Source organism: Pleurodeles waltl, chromosome 12 (assembly GCF_031143425.1).
Source record: "Pleurodeles waltl isolate 20211129_DDA chromosome 12, aPleWal1.hap1.20221129, whole genome shotgun sequence".
Taxonomy (NCBI): domain Eukaryota; kingdom Metazoa; phylum Chordata; class Amphibia; order Caudata; family Salamandridae; genus Pleurodeles; species Pleurodeles waltl.
Window position 1 is genome coordinate 928,859 of NC_090451.1, and position 20,332 is coordinate 949,190.

At 39.8% G+C, this 20,332-nt stretch overlaps 5 non-coding genes across 5 annotated transcripts; all 5 read left to right on the forward strand.

Annotated features, from left to right (window-relative positions):
* The first annotated feature begins 1,915 nt into the window (after nt 1-1,915).
* On the forward strand, nt 1,916-1,997 carry TRNAS-GCU (transfer RNA serine (anticodon GCU)). The gene has a single exon. It is a non-coding gene; the product is annotated as a tRNA-Ser (tRNA).
* Nucleotides 1,998-7,824: 5,827 nt separating this feature from the next.
* Nucleotides 7,825-7,906, forward strand: TRNAL-AAG (transfer RNA leucine (anticodon AAG)). The gene has a single exon. It is a non-coding gene; the product is annotated as a tRNA-Leu (tRNA).
* Nucleotides 7,907-12,561: 4,655 nt separating this feature from the next.
* Nucleotides 12,562-12,643, forward strand: TRNAS-GCU (transfer RNA serine (anticodon GCU)). Its single transcript has one exon. It is a non-coding gene; the product is annotated as a tRNA-Ser (tRNA).
* Nucleotides 12,644-17,884: 5,241 nt separating this feature from the next.
* On the forward strand, nt 17,885-17,966 carry TRNAN-GUU (transfer RNA asparagine (anticodon GUU)). The gene has a single exon. It is a non-coding gene; the product is annotated as a tRNA-Asn (tRNA).
* Nucleotides 17,967-18,471: 505 nt separating this feature from the next.
* Nucleotides 18,472-18,553, forward strand: TRNAL-AAG (transfer RNA leucine (anticodon AAG)). The gene has a single exon. It is a non-coding gene; the product is annotated as a tRNA-Leu (tRNA).
* The last annotated feature ends 1,779 nt before the right edge of the window (nt 18,554-20,332 follow it).

The window sequence follows — 20,332 nt, forward strand, 5'->3', positions numbered from 1 at the left end:
CAACAGTGTAATTTGTAACAGGTGCAAGGCTGCCTGGAGTAGGAGAAAACAATGGAACTACTGACTGTAGCGTAAAATGTAACTTTTCTTACCTGACATTCCAACCGATGAAAACGTCAATAACATGGGCCAATCAACGACATGAGAACTGTGGTTTGTGTAAAACTCTGGTGAAGATTATTGGACAGAGATGGCGATGCACCAATGATTATCCACTGAGGAATTAGGAGTAAATTAGACAGTTTTGATTTAACCACATGACCCGAGGAGAAATCAGGCATTTATTGGACATTCCACTCCAAGCCATTCTTTGCCATTCTACTGAGCCATTTAGGCCATTTCGTTTGAGACTTTGCCATTTGTTCGCCCTGTTACTCTAAACCACCCTTTACTTATTCCTTACCTGATACTTACTTCTCCTTTATATGAGGGAAGTTCTTGTTCCTTAGCTGTGCCATACTGATACATTGCCCTGTCCTTTCTTTGCTAATGATGCAAACGACTGATGTCCCGAGGACGAAGACTGACGCTGTTTGCTGATCCGTTGGATGGGTAACTATCTGATGAAAATTGTAATTGTCTGTTTGCCTTTTCTTTCTAGGTACCAACTGCTCTTTGATAGAGGCCATGGTTAGATGTTTTCCAAATTTGTGTTTGCTAAATTGTTTTGCATGAAGCCCAACATGCTGATGCTAATACGAGGTTATTTAAGGTGTTCACTAAAATCTGACGCAAATAGACAAATGACTGAGTTCTTGCTTTGTTGAACCATGCACTACTGAGACTTTGCTAAGTTGCTTCTTAATAATTATGTGTTAATACTGAGTGAATATTCTCTATGCATTAATTAATTGCGTTTCTAATTGCAAATCTGAAGAGTTACTAATGAGATGAATTGCTGATGAGATTAACAGAAATGACTTTAGATTGTAACCAGTAGGGAAATAAATATCCTAACACATAACTAAATTGGAGTGGTTATTCATGACTGAAAGATCATGGTGTGTTCACTTTATTGACTCTCATTAAAGGTTATTGATTAGCATGCTGATTAGTTATTGCGATTGTTGTTGAGATATTGATCTATTGATTTGTGATGCCAAAAGACATCTCGTACTGGGAAGTCCCCGAACCTGGTCTAAAAGGTTCATCGACCTAGGCGTGTCTCCTTGTAAGTTTACTTATCAAGGCTCTGACGCGCCTTCACTAATAAAAAGTAATCTGATCGCTTGCTGCGGAGTCATCGTCAACAAAAACTACCAAAATATTACTTCGATGTATTGTAATTACAACTGCCTCAGTTTTATGCATTACGTGAGTAGTCGGACAGCAATTTATTTAGCGCAAAAATATTTCTTGTTGATGCACGTACGTTTTTAAACTGAAGTGTTATAGCTGTAGCGGCAATACTCCCAGTTTAGGTGGTTTTATAAACTAAGTTTTACTTTCCCCTACTTAAAACTTTTTGCAGAACAATGCACATTAAATGGGAAGGCAGTTTTCCTTAAGTGTGTACTATTTGCTGCCTAATGTTGACATGTAAGCACACCACCAATAACTGACACCTAGCGACTCGAAAGCGCCATACCACTACAATATTTGCATGATATTGCACTTTAAATCCACGTACAACTGAATTAAAGCAATCTTAGCTCATTTGAGGGTAGTGTGATAGTACATCACATATGGATAGAACACGTTTTGAAAGTGTAATTTTCATGATTACATTACATTTAACATATAAATTCAAGCTGAAGTAGGGATGGGCAACAAGGTCGTATATAGCAAAGCTGAAGACAACAAGTTACCATAACAATCTGTAAATATATGCTCTTTATTATGTTTAGACAACTATCACCTAATAGAACACATTTTGGCTACCATATTTTGTACTCCTGAAACATGGTGTTTTGAAGATGAGGTGGCCGAGTGGTTAAGGCGATGGACTGCTAATCCATTGTGCTCTGCACGCGTGGGTTCGAATCCCATCCTCGTCGGTTTATTGTTCCGTCTTTAGTTTTTAGTATGTGGTAGGGCTGGGTTAACCCTATTTTATGTGAAAGTTAAATGACATATCCCATGGTATTTCCGGCAGTACAACGGCTCAGTTTGGAAACACCGCTCAGTTGAGTACTGTGCTTAGGCATTACTGTAAACAGCGCCAGCCGGGTTCTGCTCATGAATCACAAAATCTTTCCTGAGGCGGAGGGTTGGTAAGTTGAGGGACGTAGATAGTTTGATTCCTTATCCTTAAAGAAAGAGAAGCAGCGCGTGTGGGACGCCAATGTAAGGGTTGTCTTCCTACGGACTCTCAGGACTGGCGCTCCCTGACACCTCCCATGGCCCGGGGCCAATCCTGACCTACTGAATGTATCACTTGCCTGCTGCTGTTGGCGTTGACTTTCCTAGGATCACTTCACAGGCTATACACTCTTATTCTCCAACTCCCCTATACAACAGAACATCTCACTTCAGAAAGCTTACAGAAACAGGTTTGCACAGGGTAGTGTGGCCGAGCAGTCTAAGGGGCTGGATTAAGGCTCCAGTCTCTTTGGAGGCGTGGGTTCGAATCCCACCGCTGCCAGTATTTTTCAACTCACAAACTTATTTTGTCTGCATCAGTGTCTCACTCTCTGCCTTCTGCACCTACGATCCACATAGCGAGAGGTGAGACTATGTAAAGTGGTGACGTATATATATAAGGGTAGCCAGACAGTGGGACCGAGCCTTCTTATTTTAAAAAACCACAACCTAAGGTGACAAGAATTGTATCGGTAAACAAACCAGCTGTATGAAGTCTAACTATAGAGGCGACGAGAGGGGTCACTGTGATGCTGAAAGTTCAGTGAGTGTAAACAGTAGAACGCTGTGTGATACGTTTCCTTGCAGTGATGACAGCTCGCATTTCTAAAGCAGAGAGCAAACATACAATGGGGAAGAAGAATAAATAAGGAAAGACATATATTATATGCAGACAGTTATTATACTTTGCTTTTCACCTGTAACTTGCTCAACTGTCGGTGAATGCTGCGTTACCCTGCATAGCCAGGTCACCACAGCGGGTGTCCACAGTGTTTGGCCAAGTTACTATAGTTGTGATGTGGTAGATGTGAGGTAGCGTGGCTGAGCAGGCTAAACTGGCTAGATTTAGGCTCCAGTCTCTCTGGAGCCGTGGGCTTGAATCCCAACCCTTTAAGTTTACTTGAACCAAATACTTTTGCAAAAAAGGTTCATGTAATAAATATTCATTAGGGTCGTGGTTGTGAGTATGACACTAATGGATAAAAGTGGGACTTACAATGCTACAATTCCTGAGACTACCACTGCACTAACAGCCTGGGAGAGGTTTGAGCTGGATACAAGATACTTGCATGAGGGAACTAACTCGAAAGGGGAACTATCCACTGATGTTTTCTGTAGCTTGCTGAGTGAGTATGTTGACACAATGGATGCAAAAGATTGTTTTGTGTGTACACAGATTCCTGTTTCGGTACAAGAGGGGGTTACCTATCATAGACTGTCATTAACATATGGGATACGTTGTAGTCTGTTACTAACAAGATTCTATAACCAGGAAGAGATTCAATATTTTTACTCAAATCATGATCTTGTGTTTTCTAATGTGCCTATCATATAGGATGTGAGTGGGGTAGCTAAGTACTATAGCATAAAGTTAGTTAAAGGATTCTTTCAGGCGACATTAACAATTAGTACATCTTATGCACACCACAATAATTTGACATGTTTGCTTACACCTGTAGAGAAAAGCTTTTTAGTTCACACGGAAGAGAGAAGAAGGGCATTGAAGGGTAAACTAGAGAAAGGATTACAGCAACGGGCCTTTGCTAGTAGTGACGGTTATAGTGCAATTAGAGAACAAGGGAAGTTAGCTTTAGACGCACTACATGTAGGAAAGCTTTGCATATCCAAGACCAAATCATACTATGACAATGTGTTTGTGGGAATGAGTGAATGTAAGCGTGTGTTTTTGTTTCAGAGTAAATGGACGTTCATGTTAAATGGACAGGATCCAGCAATCCCCGGGATTTATTATATATGTGGACTTAATGCTTATTACCGTCTTCCAAAGGGATAGTATGGGACATGTTATTTGGGGATAGTTTTCCCAAAGATATATCAACTTGACGATTTGAAAAGGTTACCAAAATTGTCTGAATTACATCGTACTAGACATAAGAATGAGACTGCTGCTGGTGTAGTAGGAGACATATTTGGGACGATAATTTCTTCAGTGGGAGTAATTATGAACTCCATAAAGATTCAAAAGTTGTCTACTATTGAGGATAACATGCTGACAAACTTTTCAGGGGCTACACTCCTGATGGATACTGAACTTGCTGCGGAGGGGGCTATGACTCTTCAAAACAGGCTTGCTTTAGACATTCTTTTAGTGAAAAATGGCAGAGTTTGTAGATTGCTCAATGGGTGTAATTGTTGCGTTTACATACCAGATAATAGTAATGAGATTAGAAGTATGCTTACTAACTTGACTAGGGATAGTACGGACTTGAAGGATTTGAAAGAACCAGGTGTTTGGAAAAAGGTTGGGAAAGGATTTGCTTCAGTGGGAAATTGGATTAGTAACATTTGGCATGGGATATTGTCTAAAATAATACAGGGGATATTGATTGTTATAGATTGCTTATTTGGATCATGGGTGGCATGTAAAATTAGTAAAAGAATAAAATTGAAGATGGCGAAAAATAATAGGAGGAGGGAAGAAAAACAAAGGGAAAAATTATTCAGGGCAAGATCAAAGGGGAAACCAAGAAGGGAAGAGATTGATATGAGGGAATTTTAGTATGTAAAATTAGTAGGGAAGATTTGTGTGATGACAAGAGTCATCAGAGGAGGGATTGCTGGAGTGTGTCTTTTAAAATTAATATTAACATGAAAAGCTTACAATATATTGTGTAATGAAGCTGCATAAAAAATGTGTTAACGTAGAAATAATGCACACGTTTGAAATGTGCCCACGGGGAGTGGCTACCAATGTATACGAAGACTAATGAAAGTTATTAATGCTGAATTAATTATGTACTAATGTTTTTCGTTTGTATTAACATATCAAAATTGGAGTTATGTATTAGGAGTTTGTTCATTAAGCAGTAGGCCTTAGTTTAGCGAAGGTCTGTGCCTAGCTGCCTGGTCTCATATTAAACTGTCTTTTTCTAACGTGCAATGTGCTATTTTCCTGAAGGACATGAAACTGTACTTTCCCAGAAGCTAGAGATGTGTGTAGCTGTAGTAAATTCTTTCTCATGGGACCCTACTTGCTCAAGGAGACATTCTTGCTGAATGCAACAGTGTAATTTGTAACAGGTGCAAGGCTGCCTGGAGTAGGAGAAAACAATGGAACTACTGACTGTAGCGTAAAATGTAACTTTTCTTACCTTACATTCCAACCGATGAAAACGTCAATAACATGGGCCAATCAACGACATGAGAACTGTGGTTTGTGTAAAACTCTGGTGAAGATTATTGGACAGAGTTGGCGATGCACCAATGATTATCCATTGAGGAATTAGGAGTAAATTAGACAGTTTTGATTTAACCACATGACCCGAGGAGAAATCAGGCATTTATTGGACATTCCACTCCAAGCCATTCTTTGCCATTCTACTGAGCCATTTAGGCCATTTCGTTTGAGACTTTGCCGTTTGTTCGCCCTGTTACTCTAAACCACCCTTTACTTATTCCTTACCTGATACTTACTTCTCCTCTATATGAGGGAAGTTCTTGTTCCTTAGCTGTGCATTACTGATACTTTGCCCTGTCCTTTCTTTGCTGATGATGCAAACGACTGATGTCCCGAGGACGAAGACTGACGCTGTTTGCTGATCCGTTGGATGGGTAACTATCTGATGAAAATTGTAATTGTCTGTTTGCCTTTTCTTTCTAGGTACCAACTGCTCTTTGATAGAGGCCATAGTTAGATGTTTTCCAAATTTGTGTTTGCTAAATTGTTTTGCATGAAGCCCAACATGCTGATGCTAATACGAGGTTATTTAAGGTGTTCACTAAAATCTGACGCAAATAGACAAATGACTGAGTTCTTGCTTTGTTGAACCATGCACTACTGAGACTTTGCTAAGTTGCTTCTTAATAATTATGTGTTAATACTGAGTGAATATTCTCTATGCATTAATTAATTGCGTTTCTAATTGCAAATCTGAAGAGTTACTAATGAGATGAATTGCTGATGAGATTAACAGAAATGACTTTAGATTGTAACCAGCAGGGAAATAAATATCCTAACACATAACTAAATTGGAGTGGTTATTCATGACTGAAAGATCATGGTGTGTTCACTTTATTGACTCTCATTAAAGGTTATTGATTAGCATGCTGATTAGTTATTGCGATTGTTGTTGAGATATTGATCTATTGATTTGTGATGCCAAAAGACATCTCGTACTGGGAAGTCCCCGAACCTGGTCTAAAAGGTTCATCGACCTAGGCGTGTCTCCTTGTAAGTTTACTTATCAAGGCTCTGACGCGCCTTCACTAATAAAAAGTAATCTGATCGCTTGCTGCGGATCCATCGTCAACAAAAACTACCAAAATATTACTTCGATGTATTGTAATTACGACTGCCTCAGTTTTATGCATTACGTGAGTAGTCGGACAGCAATTTATTTAGCGCAAAAATATTTCTTGTTGATGCACGTACGTTTTTAAACTGAAGTGGCATAGCTGTAGCGGCAATACTCCCAGTTTAGGTGGTTTTATAAACTAAGTTTTACTTTCCCCTACTTAAAACTTTTTGCAGAACAATGCACATTAAATGGGAAGGCAGTTTTCCTTAAGTGTGTACTATTTGCTGCCTAATGTTGACATGTAAGCACACCACCAATAACTGACACCTAGAGACTCGAAAGCGCCATACCAGTACAATATTTGCATGATATTGCACTTTAAATCCACGTACAACTGAATTAAAGCAATCTTAGCTCATTTGAGGGTAGTGTGATAGTACATCACATATGGATAGAACACGTTTGGAAAATGTAATTTTCATGATTACATTACATTTAACATATAAATTCAAGCTGAAGTAGGGATGGACAACAAGGTCGTATAGAGCAAAGCTGAAGACAACAAGTTACCATAACAATCTGTAAATATATGCTCTTTATTATGTTTAGACAACTATCACCTAATAGAACACATTTTGGCTACCATATTTTGTACTCCTGAAACATGGTGTTTTGAATACTAGTTGACCGAGTGGTTAAGACGATGGACTGCTAATCCATTGTGCTCTGCACGCGTGGGTTTGAATCCCATCCTTGTCGGTTTATTGTTCCGTCTTTAGTTTTTAGTATGTGGTAGGGCTGGGTTAACCCTATTTTATGTGAAAGTTAAATGACATATCCCATGGTATTTCTGGCAGTATAACGGCTCAGTTTGGAAACACCGCTCAGTTGAGTCCTTTGCTTAGGCATTACTGTAAACAGCGCCAGCCGGGTTCTGCTCATGAATCACAAAATCTTTCCTGAGGCGGAGGGTTGGTAAGTTGAGGGACGTAGATAGTTTGATTCCTTATCCTTAAAGAAAGAGAAGCAGCGCGTGCGGGACGCCAATGTAAGGGTTGTCTTCCTACGGACTCTCAGGACTGGCGCTCCCTGACACCTCCCATGGCCCGGGGCCAATCCTGACCTACTGAATGTATCACGTGCTTGCTGCTGTTGGCGTTGACTTTCCTAGGATCACTTCACAGGCTATACACCCTTATTCTCCAACTCCCCTATACAACAGAACATCTCACTTCAGAAAGCTTACAGAAACAGGTTTGCACAGGGTAGTGTGGCCGAGCGGTCTAAGGCGCTGGATTAAGGCTCCAGTCTCTTTGGAGACGTGGGTTCGAATCCCACCGCTGCCAGTATTTTTCAACTCACAAACGTATTTTGTCAGCATCAGTGTCTCACTCTCTGCCTTCTGCACCTACGATCCACATAGCGAGAGGTAAGACTATGTAAAGTGGTGACATATATATATAAGGGTAGCCAGACAGTGGGACCGAGCCTTCTTATTTTAAAAAACCACAACCTAAGATGACAAGAATTGTATCGGTAAACAAACCAGCTGTCTTGAAGTCTAACTATAGAGGCGACGAGAGGGGTCACTGTGATGCTGAAAGTTCAGTGAGTGTAAACAGTAGAACGCTGTGTGATACGTTTCCTTGCAGTGATGACAGCTCTCGTTTCTAAAGCAGAGAGCAAACATACAATGGGGAAGAAGAATAAATAAGGAAAGACATATATTATATGCAGACTGTTATTATACTTTGCTTTTCACCTGTAACTCGCTCAACTGTCGGTGAATGCTGCGTTACCCTGCATAGCCAGGTCACCACAGCGGGTGTCCACAGTGTTTGGCCAAGTTACTATAGTTGTGAGCTTGTAGATGTGAGGTAGCGTGGCTGAGCAGGCTAAACTGGCTAGATTTAGGCTCCAGTCTCTCTGGAGCCGTGGGCTTGAATCCCAACACTTTAAGTTTACTTGAACCAAATACTTTTGCAAAAAAGGTTCATGTAATAAATATTCATTAGGGTCGTGGTTGTGAGTATGACACTAAAGGATAAAAGTGGGACTAACAATGCTACAATTCCTGAGACTACCACTGCACTAACAGCCTGGGAGAGGTTTGAGCTGGATACAAGATACTTGCATGAGGGAAATAACTCGAAAGGGGAACTATCCACTGATGTTTTCTATCGCTTGCTGAGTGAGTATGTTGACACAATGGATGCAAAAGATTGTTTTGTGTGTACACAGATTCCTGTTTCGGTACAAGAGGGGGTTACCTATCATAGACTGTCATTAACATATGGGATACGTTGTAGTCTGTTACTAACAAGATTCTATAACCAGGAAGAGATTCAATATTTTTACTCAATTCATGATCTTGTGTTTTCTAATGTGCCTATCATAGAGGATGTGAGTGGGGTAGCTAAGTACTATAGCATAAAGTTAGTTAAAGGATTCTTTCAGGCGACATTAACAATTAGAACATCTTATGCACACCACAATAATTTGACATGTTTGCTTACACCTGTAGAGAAAATCTTTTTAGATCACACGGAAGAGAGAAGAAGGGCATTGAAGGGTAAACTAGAGAAAGGATTACAGCAACGGGCCTTTGATAGTAGTGACGGTTATAGTGCAATTAGAGAACAAGGGAAGTTAGCTTTAGACGCACTACATGTAGGAAAGCTTTGCATATCCAAGACCAAATCATACTATGACAATGTGTTTGTGGGAATGAGTGAATGTAAGCGTGTGTTTTTGTTTCAGAGTAAATGGACGTTCATGTTAAATGGACAGGATCCAGCAATCCCCGGGATTTATTATATATGTGGACTTCATGCTTATTAGCGTCTTCCAAAGGGATAATATGGGACATGTTATTTGGTGATAGTTTTCCCAAAGATATATCAACTTGACGATTTGAAAAGGTTACCAAAATTGTCTGAATTACATCGTACTAGACATAAGAAAGAGACTGCTGCTGGTGTAGTAGGAGACATATTTGGGACGATAATTTCTTCAGTGGGAGTTATTATGAACTCCATAAAGATTCGAAAGTTGCCTACTATTGAGGATAACATGCTGACAAACTTTTCAGGGGCTATACTCCTGATGGATACTGAACTTGCTGCGGAGGGGGCTATGACTCTTCAAAACAGGCTTGCTTTAGACATTCTTTTAGTGAAAAATGGCGGAGTTTGTAGATTGCTTAATGGGTGTAATTGTTGCGCTTACATACCAGATAATAGTAATGAGATTAGAAGTATGCTTACTAACTTGACTAGGGATAGTACGGACTTGAAGGATTTGAAAGAACCAGGTGTTTGGAAAAAGGTTGGGAAAGGATTTGCTTCAGTGGGAAATTGGATTAGTAACATTTGGCATGGGATATTGTCTAAAACAATACAGGGGATATTGATTGTTATAGATTGCTTATTTGGATCATGGGTGGCATGTAAAATTAGTAAAAGAATAAAATTGAAGATGGCGAAAAATAATAGGAGGAGGGAAGAAAAACAAAGGGAAAAATTATTCAGGGCAAGATCAAAGGGGAAACCAAGAAGGGAAGAGATTGATATGAGGGAATTTTAGTATGTAAAATTAGTAGGGAAGATTTGTGTGATGACAAGAGTCATCAGAGGAGGGATTGCTGGAGTGTGTCTTTTAAAATTAATATTAACATGAAAAGCTTACAATATATTGTGTAATGAAGCTGCATAAAAAATGTGTTAACGTAGAAATAATGCACACGTTTGAAATGTGCCCACGGGGAGTGGCTACCAATGTATACGAAGACTAATGAAAGTTATTAATGCTGAATTAATTATGTACTAATGTTTTTAATTTGTATTAACATATCAAAATTGGAGTTATGTATTAGGAGTTTGTTCATTAAGCAGTAGGCCTTAGTTTAGCGAAGGTCTGTGCCTAGCTGCCTGGTCTCATATTAAACTGTCTTTTTCTAACGTGGAATGTGCTATTTTCCTGAAGGACATGAAACTGTACTTTTCCAGAAGCTAGAGATGTGTGTAGCTGTAGTAAATTCTTTCTCATGGGATCCCTACTTGCTCAAGGAGACATTCTTGCTGAATGCAACAGTGTAATTTGTAACAGGTGCAAGGCTGCCTGGAGTAGGAGAAAACAATGGAACTACTGACTGTAGCGTAAAATGTAACTTTTCTTACCTGACATTCCAACCGATGAAAACGTCAATAACATGGGCCAATCAACGACATGAGAACTGTGGTTTGTGTAAAACTCTGGTGAAGATTATTGGACAGAGATGGCGATGCACCAATGATTATCCACTGAGGAATTAGGAGTAAATTAGACAGTTTTGATTTAACCACATGACCCGAGGAGAAATCAGGCATTCATTGGACATTCCACTCCAAGCCATTCTTTGCCATTCTACTGAGCCATTTAGGCCATTTCGTTTGAGACTTTGCCATTTGTTCGCCCTGTTACTCTAAACCACCCTTTACTTATTCCTTACCTGATACTTACTTCTCCTCTATATGAGGGAAGTTCTTGTTCCTTAGCTGTGCCATACTGATACTTTGCCCTGTCCTTTCTTTGCTAATGATGCAAACGACTGATGTCCCGAGGACGAAGACTGACGCTGTTTGCTGATCCGTTGGATGGGTAACTATCTGATGAAAATTGTAATTGTCTGTTTGCCTTTTCTTTCTAGGTACCAACTGCTCTTTGATAGAGGCCATAGTTAGATGTTTTCCAAATTTGTGTTTGCTAAATTGTTTTGCATGAAGCCCAACATGCTGATGCTAATACGAGGTTATTTAAGGTGTTCACTAAAATCTGACGCAAATAGACAAATGACTGAGTTCTTGCTTTGTTGAACCATGCACTACTGAGACTTTGCTAAGTTGCTTCTTAATAATTATGTGTTAATACTGAGTGAATATTCTCTATGCATTAATTAATTGCGTTTCTAATTGCAAATCTGAAGAGTTACTAATGAGATGAATTGCTGATGAGATTAACAGAAATGACTTTAGATTGTAACCAGTAGGGAAATAAATATCCTAACACATAACTAAATTGGAGTGGTTATTCATGACTGAAAGATCATGGTGTGTTCACTTTATTGACTCTCATTAAAGGTTATTGATTAGCATGCTGATTAGTTATTGCGATTGTTGTTGAGATATTGATCTATTGATTTGTGATGCCAAAAGACATCTCGTACTGGGAAGTCCCCGAACCTGGTCTAAAAGGTTCATCGACCTAGGCGTGTCTCCTTGTAAGTTTACTTATCAAGGCTCTGACGCGCCTTCACTAATAAAAAGTAATCTGATCGCTTGCTGCGGAGTCATCGTCAACAAAAACTACCAAAATATTACTTCGATGTATTGTAATTACAACTGCCTCAGTTTTATGCATTACGTGAGTAGTCGGACAGCAATTTATTTAGCGCAAAAATATTTCTTGTTGATGCACGTACGTTTTTAAACTGAAGTGTTATAGCTGTAGCGGCAATACTCCCAGTTTAGGTGGTTTTATAAACTAAGTTTTACTTTCCCCTACTTAAAACTTTTTGCAGAACAATGCACATTAAATGGGAAGGCAGTTTTCCTTAAGTGTGTACTATTTGCTGCCTAATGTTGACATGTAAGCACACCACCAATAACTGACACCTAGCGACTCGAAAGCGCCATACCACTACAATATTTGCATGATATTGCACTTTAAATCCACGTACAACTGAATTAAAGCAATCTTAGCTCATTTGAGGGTAGTGTGATAGTACATCACATATGGATAGAACACGTTTGGAAAGTGTAATTTTCATGATTACATTACATTTAACATATAAATTCAAGCTGAAGTAGGGATGGACAACAAGGTCGTATAGAGCAAAGCTGAAGACAACAAGTTACCATAACAATCTGTAAATATATGCTCTTTATTATGTTTAGACAACTATCACCTAATAGAACACATTTTGGCTACCATATTTTGTACTCCTGAAACATGGCGTTTTGAAGATGAGGTGGCCGAGTGGTTAAGGCGATGGACTGCTAATCCATTGTGCTCTGCACGCGTGGGTTCGAATCCCATCCTCGTCGGTTTATTGTTCCGTCTTTAGTTTTTAGTATGTGGTAGGGCTGGGTTAACCCTATTTTATGTGAAAGTTAAATGACATATCCCATGGTATTTCCGGCAGTACAACGGCTCAGTTTGGAAACACCGCTCAGTTGAGTACTGTGCTTAGGCATTACTGTAAACAGCGCCAGCCGGGTTCTGCTCATGAATCACAAAATCTTTCCTGAGGCGGAGGGTTGGTAAGTTGAGGGACGTAGATAGTTTGATTCCTTATCCTTAAAGAAAGAGAAGCAGCGCGTGTGGGACGCCAATGTAAGGGTTGTCTTCCTACGGACTCTCAGGACTGGCGCTCCCTGACACCTCCCATGGCCCGGGGCCAATCCTGACCTACTGAATGTATCACTTGCCTGCTGCTGTTGGCGTTGACTTTCCTAGGATCACTTCACAGGCTATACACTCTTATTCTCCAACTCCCCTATACAACAGAACATCTCACTTCAGAAAGCTTACAGAAACAGGTTTTGCACAGGGTAGTGTGGCCGAGCGGTCTAAGGGGCTGAATTAAGGCTCCAGTCTCTTTGGAGGCGTGGGTTCGAATCCCACCGCTGCCAGTATTTTTCAACTCACAAACGTATTTTGTCTGCATCAGTGTCTCACTCTCTGCCTTCTGCACCTACGATCCACATAGCGAGAGGTGAGACTATGTAAAGTGGTGACGTATATATATAAGGGTAGCCAGACAGTGGGACCGAGCCTTCTTATTTTAAAAAACCACAACCTAAGGTGACAAGAATTGTATCGGTAAACAAACCAGCTGTATGAAGTCTAACTATAGAGGCGACGAGAGGGGTCACTGTGATGCTGAAAGTTCAGTGAGTGTAAACAGTAGAACGCTGTGTGATACGTTTCCTTGCAGTGATGACAGCTCGCATTTCTAAAGCAGAGAGCAAACATACAATGGGGAAGAAGAATAAATAAGGAAAGACATATATTATATGCAGACAGTTATTATACTTTGCTTTTCACCTGTAACTTGCTCAACTGTCGGTGAATGCTGCGTTACCCTGCATAGCCAGGTCACCACAGCGGGTGTCCACAGTGTTTGGCCAAGTTACTATAGTTGTGATGTGGTAGATGTGAGGTAGCGTGGCTGAGCAGGCTAAACTGGCTAGATTTAGGCTCCAGTCTCTATGGAGCCGTGGCCTTGAATCCCAACACTTTAAGTTTACTTGAACCAAATACTTTTGCAAAAAAGGTTCATGTAATAAATATTCATTAGGGTCGTGGTTGTGAGTATGACACTAATGGATAAAAGTGGGACTAACAATGCTACAATTCCTGAGACTACCACTGCACTAACAGCCTGGGAGAGGTTTGAGCTGGATACAAGATACTTGCATGAGGGAACTAACTCGAAAGGGGAACTATCCACTGATGTTTTCTGTAGCTTGCTGAGTGAGTATGTTGACACAATGGATGCAAAAGATTGTTTTGTGTGTACACAGATTCCTGTTTCGGTACAAGAGGGGGTTACCTATCATAGACTGTCATTAACATATGGGATACGTTGTAGTCTGTTACTAACAAGATTCTATAACCAGGAAGAGATTCAATATTTTTACTCAAATCATGATCTTGTGTTTTCTAATGTGCCTATCATATAGGATGTGAGTGGGGTAGCTAAGTACTATAGCATAAAGTTAGTTAAAGGATTCTTTCAGGCGACATTAACAATTAGTACATCTTATGCACACCACAATAATTTGACATGTTTGCTTACACCTGTAGAGAAAAGCTTTTTAGTTCACACGGAAGAGAGAAGAAGGGCATTGAAGGGTAAACTAGAGAAAGGATTACAGCAACGGGCCTTTGCTAGTAGTGACGGTTATAGTGCAATTAGAGAACAAGGGAAGTTAGCTTTAGACGCACTACATGTAGGAAAGCTTTGCATATCCAAGACCAAATCATACTATGACAATGTGTTTGTGGGAATGAGTGAATGTAAGCGTGTGTTTTTGTTTCAGAGTAAATGGACGTTCATGTTAAATGGACAGGATCCAGCAATCCCCGGGATTTATTATATATGTGGACTTAATGCTTATTACCGTCTTCCAAAGGGATAGTATGGGACATGTTATTTGGGGATAGTTTTCCCAAAGATATATCAACTTGACGGTTTGAAAAGGTTACCAAAATTGTCTGAATTACATTGTACTAGACATAAGAAAGAGACTGCTGCTGGTGTAGTAGGAGACATATTTGGGACGATAATTTCTTCAGTGGGAGTTATTATGAACTCCATAAAGATTCAAAAGTTGTCTACTATTGAGGATAACATGCTGACAAACTTTTCAGGGGCTATACTCCTGATGGATACTGAACTTGCTGCGGAGGGGGCTATGACTCTTCAAAACAGGCTTGCTTTAGACATTCTTTTAGTGAAAAATGGCAGAGTATGTAGATTGCTCAATGGGTGTAATTGTTGCGCTTACATACCAGATAATAGTAATGAGATTAGAAGTATGCTTACTAACTTGACTAGGGATAGTACGGACTTGAAGGATTTGAAAGAACCAGGTGTTTGGAAAAAGGTTGGGAAAGGATTTGCTTCAGTGGGAAATTGGATTAGTAACATTTGGCATGGGATATTGTCTAAAATAATACAGGGGATATTGATTGTTATAGATTGCTTATTTGGATCATGGGTGGCATGTAAAATTAGTAAAAGAATATAATTGAAGATGGCGAAAAATAATAGGAGGAGGGAAGAAAAACAAAGGGAAAAATTATTCAGGGCAAGATCAAAGGGGAAACCAAGAAGGGAAGAGATTGATATGAGGGAATTTTAGTATGTAAAATTAGTAGGGAAGATTTGTGTGATGACAAGAGTCATCAGAGGAGGGATTGCTGGAGTGTGTCTTTTAAAATTAATATTAACATGAAAAGCTTACAATATATTGGGTAATGAAGCTGCATAAAAAATGTGTTAACCTAGAAATAATGCACACGTTTGAAATGTGCCCACGGGGAGTGGCTACCAATGTATACGAAGACTAATGAAAGGTATAAATGCTGAATTAATTATGTACTAATGTTTTTAATTTGTATTAACATATCAAAATTGGAGTTATGTATTAGGAGTTTGTTCATTAAGCAGTAGGCCTTAGTTTAGCGAAGGTCTGTGCCTAGCTGCCTGGTCTCATATTAAACTGTCTTTTTCTAACGTGCAATGTGCTATTTTCCTGAAGGACATGAAACTGTACTTTCCCAGAAGCTAGAGGGGTGTGTAGCTGTAGTAAATTCTTTCTCATGGGACCCTACTTGCTCAAGGAGACATTCTTGCTGAATGCAACAGTGTAATTTGTAACAGGTGCAAGGCTGCCTGGAGTAGGAGAAAACAATGGAACTACTGACTGTAGCGTAAAATGTAACTTTTCTTACCTGACATTCCAACCGATGAAAACGTCAATAACATGGGCCAATCAACGACATGAGAACTGTGGTTTGTGTAAAACTCTGGTGAAGATTATTGGACAGAGATGGTGATGCACCAATGATTATCCATTGAGGAATTAGGAGTAAATTAGACAGTTTTGATTTAACCACATGACCCGAGGAGAAATCAGGCATTTATTGGACATTCCACTCCAAGCCATTCTTTGCCATTCTACTGAGCCATTTAGGCCATTTCGTTTGAGACTTTGCCGTTTGTTCGCCCTGTTACTCTAAACCACCCTTTACTTATTCCTTACCTGATACTTACTTCTCCTCTATATGAGGGAAGTTCTTGTTCCTTAGCTATGCCATACTGATACTTTGCCCTGTCCTTTCTTTGGTGATGATGCAAACGACTGATGTCCAGAGGAGGAAGACTGACGCTGTTTGCTGATCCGTTGGATGGGTAACTATCTGATTAAAATTGTAATTGTCTGTTTGCCTTTTCTTTCTAGGTACCAACTGCTCTTTGATAGAGGCCATAGTTAGATGTTTTCCAAATTTGTTTTTGCTAAATTGTTTTGCATGAAGCCCAACATGCTGATGCTAATACAAGGTTATTTAAGGTGTTCACTAAAATCTGACGCAAATAGACAAATGACTGAGTTCTTGCTTTGTTGAACCATGCACTACTGAGACTTTGCTAAGTTGCTTCTTAATAATTATGTGTTAATACTGAGTGAATATTCTCTATGCATTGAGTAATTGCGTTTCTAATTGCAAATCTGAAGAGTTACTAATGAGATGAATTGCTGATGAGATTAACAGAAATGACTTTAGATTGTAACCAGTAGGGAAATAAATATCCTAACACTTAACTAAATTGGTGTGGTTATTCATGACTGAAAGATCATGGTGTGTTCACTTTATTGACTCTCATTAAAGGTTATTGATTAGCATGCTGATTAGTTATTGCGATTGTTGTTGAGATATTGATCTATTGATTTGTGATGCCAAAAGACATCTCGTACTGGGAAGTCCCCGAACCTGGTCTAAAAGGTTCATCGACCTAGGCGTGTCTCCTTGTAAGTTTACTTATCAAGGCTCTGACGCGCCTTCACTAATAAAAAGTAATCTGATCGCTTGCTGCGGAGTCATCGTCAACAAAAACTACCAAAATATTACTTCAATGTATTGTAATTACGACTGCCTCAGTTTTATGCATTACGTGAGTAGTCGGACAGCAATTTATTCAGCGCAAAAATATTTCTTGTTGATGCACGTACGTTTTTAAACTGAAGTGTCATAGCTGTAGCGGCAATACTTCCAGTTTAGGTGGTTTTATAAACTAAGTTTTACTTTCTCCTACTTAAAACATTTTGCAGAACAATGCACATTAAATGGGAAGGCAGTTTTCCTTAATTGTGTACTATTTGCTGCCTAATGTTGACATGTAAACACACCACCAATAACTGACACCTAGAGACTCGAAAGCGCCATACCACTACAATATTTGTATGATATTGCACTTTAAATCCACGTACAACTGAATTAAAGCAATCTTAGCTCATTTGAGGGTAGTGTGATAGTACATCACATATGGATTGAACACGTTTGGAAAGTGTAATTTTCATGATTACATTACATTTAACATATAAATTCAAGCTGAAGTAGGGATGGACAACAAGGTCGTATAGAGCAAAGCTGAAGACAAGAAGTTACCATAACAATCTGTAAATATATGCTCTTTATTATGCTTAGACAACTATCACCTAATAGAACACATTTTGGCTACCATATTTTGTACTCCTGAAAAATGGCGTTTTGAAGACGAGGTGGCCGAGTGGTTAAGGCGATGGACTGTTAATCCATTGTGCTCTGCACGCGTGGGTTTGAATCCCATCCTCGTCGGTTTGTTGTTCCGTCTTTAGGTTTTAGTATGTGGTAGGGCTGGGTTAACCCTATTTTATGTGAAAGTTAAATGACATATCCCATGGTATTTCCGGCAGTACAACGGCTCAGTTTGGAAACACCGCTCAGTTGAGTACTGTGCTTAGGCATTACTGTAAACAGTGCTAGCCGGGTTCTGCTCATGAATCACAAAATCTTTCCTGAGGCAGAGGGTTGGTAAGTTGAGGGACGTAGATAGTTTGATTCCTTATCCTTAAAGAAAGAGAAGCAGCGCGTGCGGGACGCCAATGTAAGGGTTGTCTTCCTACGGACTCTCAGGACTGGCTCTCCCTGACACCTCCCATGGCCCGGGGCCAATCCTGACCTACTGAATGTATCACGTGCCTGCTGCTGTTGGCGTTGACTTTCCTAGGATCACTTCACAGGCTATACACCCTTATTCTTCAACTCCCCTATACAACAGAACATCTCACTTCAGAAAGCTTACAGAAAGATGTTTGAACAGGGTAGTGTGGCCGAGCGGTCTAAGGTGCTGGATTAAGGCTCCAGTCTCTTTGGAGGCGTGGGTTCGAATCTCACCGCTGCCAGTATTTTTCAACTCACAAACGTATTTTGTCTGCATCAGTGTCTCACTCTCTGCCTTCTGCACCTACGATCCACATAGCGAGAGGTGAGACTATGTAAAGTGGTGACGTATATATATAAGGGTAGCCAGACAGTGGGACCGAGCCTTCTTATTTAAAAAAAACACAACCTAAGGTGACAAGAATTGTATCGGTAAACAAACCAGCTGTCTTGAAGTCTAACTATAGAGGCGACGAGAGGGGTCACTGTGATGCTGAAAGTTCAGTGAGTGTAAACAGTAGAACGCTGTGTCATACGTTTCCTTGCAGTGATGACAGCTCGCGTTTCTAAAGCAGAGAGCAAACATACAATGGGGAAGAAGAATAAATAAGGAAAGACATATATTATATGCAGACAGTTATTATACTTTGCTTTTCACCTGTAACTCGCTCAACTGTCGGTGAATGCTGCGTTACCCTGCATAGCCAGGTCACCACAGTGGGTGTCCACAGTGTTTGACCAAGTTACTATAGTTGTGAGCTTGTACATGTGAGGTAGCGTGGCTGAGCAGGCTTAACTGGCTAGATTTAGGCTCCAGTCTCTCTGGAGCCGTGGGCTTGAATCCCAACACTTTAAGTTTACTTGAACCAAATACTTTTGCAAAAAAGGTTCATGTAATAAATATTCATTAGGGTCGTGGTTGTGAGTATGACACTAATGGATAAAAGTGGGACTAACAATGCTACAATTCCTGAGACTACCACTGCACTAACAGCCTGGGAGAGGTTTGAGCTGGATACAAGATACTTGCATGAGGGAACTACCTCGAAAGGGGAACTATCCACTGATGTTTTCTATCGCTTGCTGAGTGAGTATGTTGACACAATGGATGCAAAAGATTGTTTTGTGTGTACACAGATTCCTGTTTCGGTACAAGAGGGGGTTACCTATCATAGACTGTCATTAACATATGGGATTCGTTGTAGTCTGTTACTAACAAGATTCTATAACCAGGAAGAGATTCAATATTTTTACTCAAATCATGATCTTGTGTTTTCTAATGTGCCTATCATAGAGGATGTGAGTGGGGTAGCTAAGTACTATAGCATAAAGTTAGTTAAAGGATTCTTTCAGGCGACATTAACAATTAGTACATCTTATGCACACCACAATAATTTGACATGTTTGCTTACACCTGTAGAGAAAAGCTTTTTAGATCACACGGAAGAGAGAAGAAGGGCATTGAAGGGTAAACTAGAGAAAGGATTACAGCAACGGGCCTTTGCTAGTAGTGACGGTTATAGTGCAATTAGAGAACAAGGGAAGTTAGCTTTAGACGCACTACATGTAGGAAAGCTTTGCATATCCAAGACCAAATCATACTATGACAATGTGTTTGTGGGAATGAGTGAATGTAAGCGTGTGTTTTTGTTTCAGAGTAAATGGACGTTCATGTTAAATGGACAGGATCCAGCAATCCCCGGGATTTATTATATATGTGGACTTAATGCTTATTACCGTCTTCCAAAGGGATAGTATGGGACATGTTATTTGGGGATAGTTTTCCCAAACATATATCAACTTGACGATTTGAAAAGGTTACCAAAATTGTCTGAATTACATCGTACTAGACATAAGAATGAGACTGCTGCTGGTGTAGTAGGAGACATATTTGGGACGATAATTTCTTCAGTGGGAGTAACTATGAACTCCATAAAGATTCAAAAGTTGTCTACTATTGAGGATAACATGCTGACAAACTTTTCAGGGGCTATACTCCTGATGGATACTGAACTTGCTGC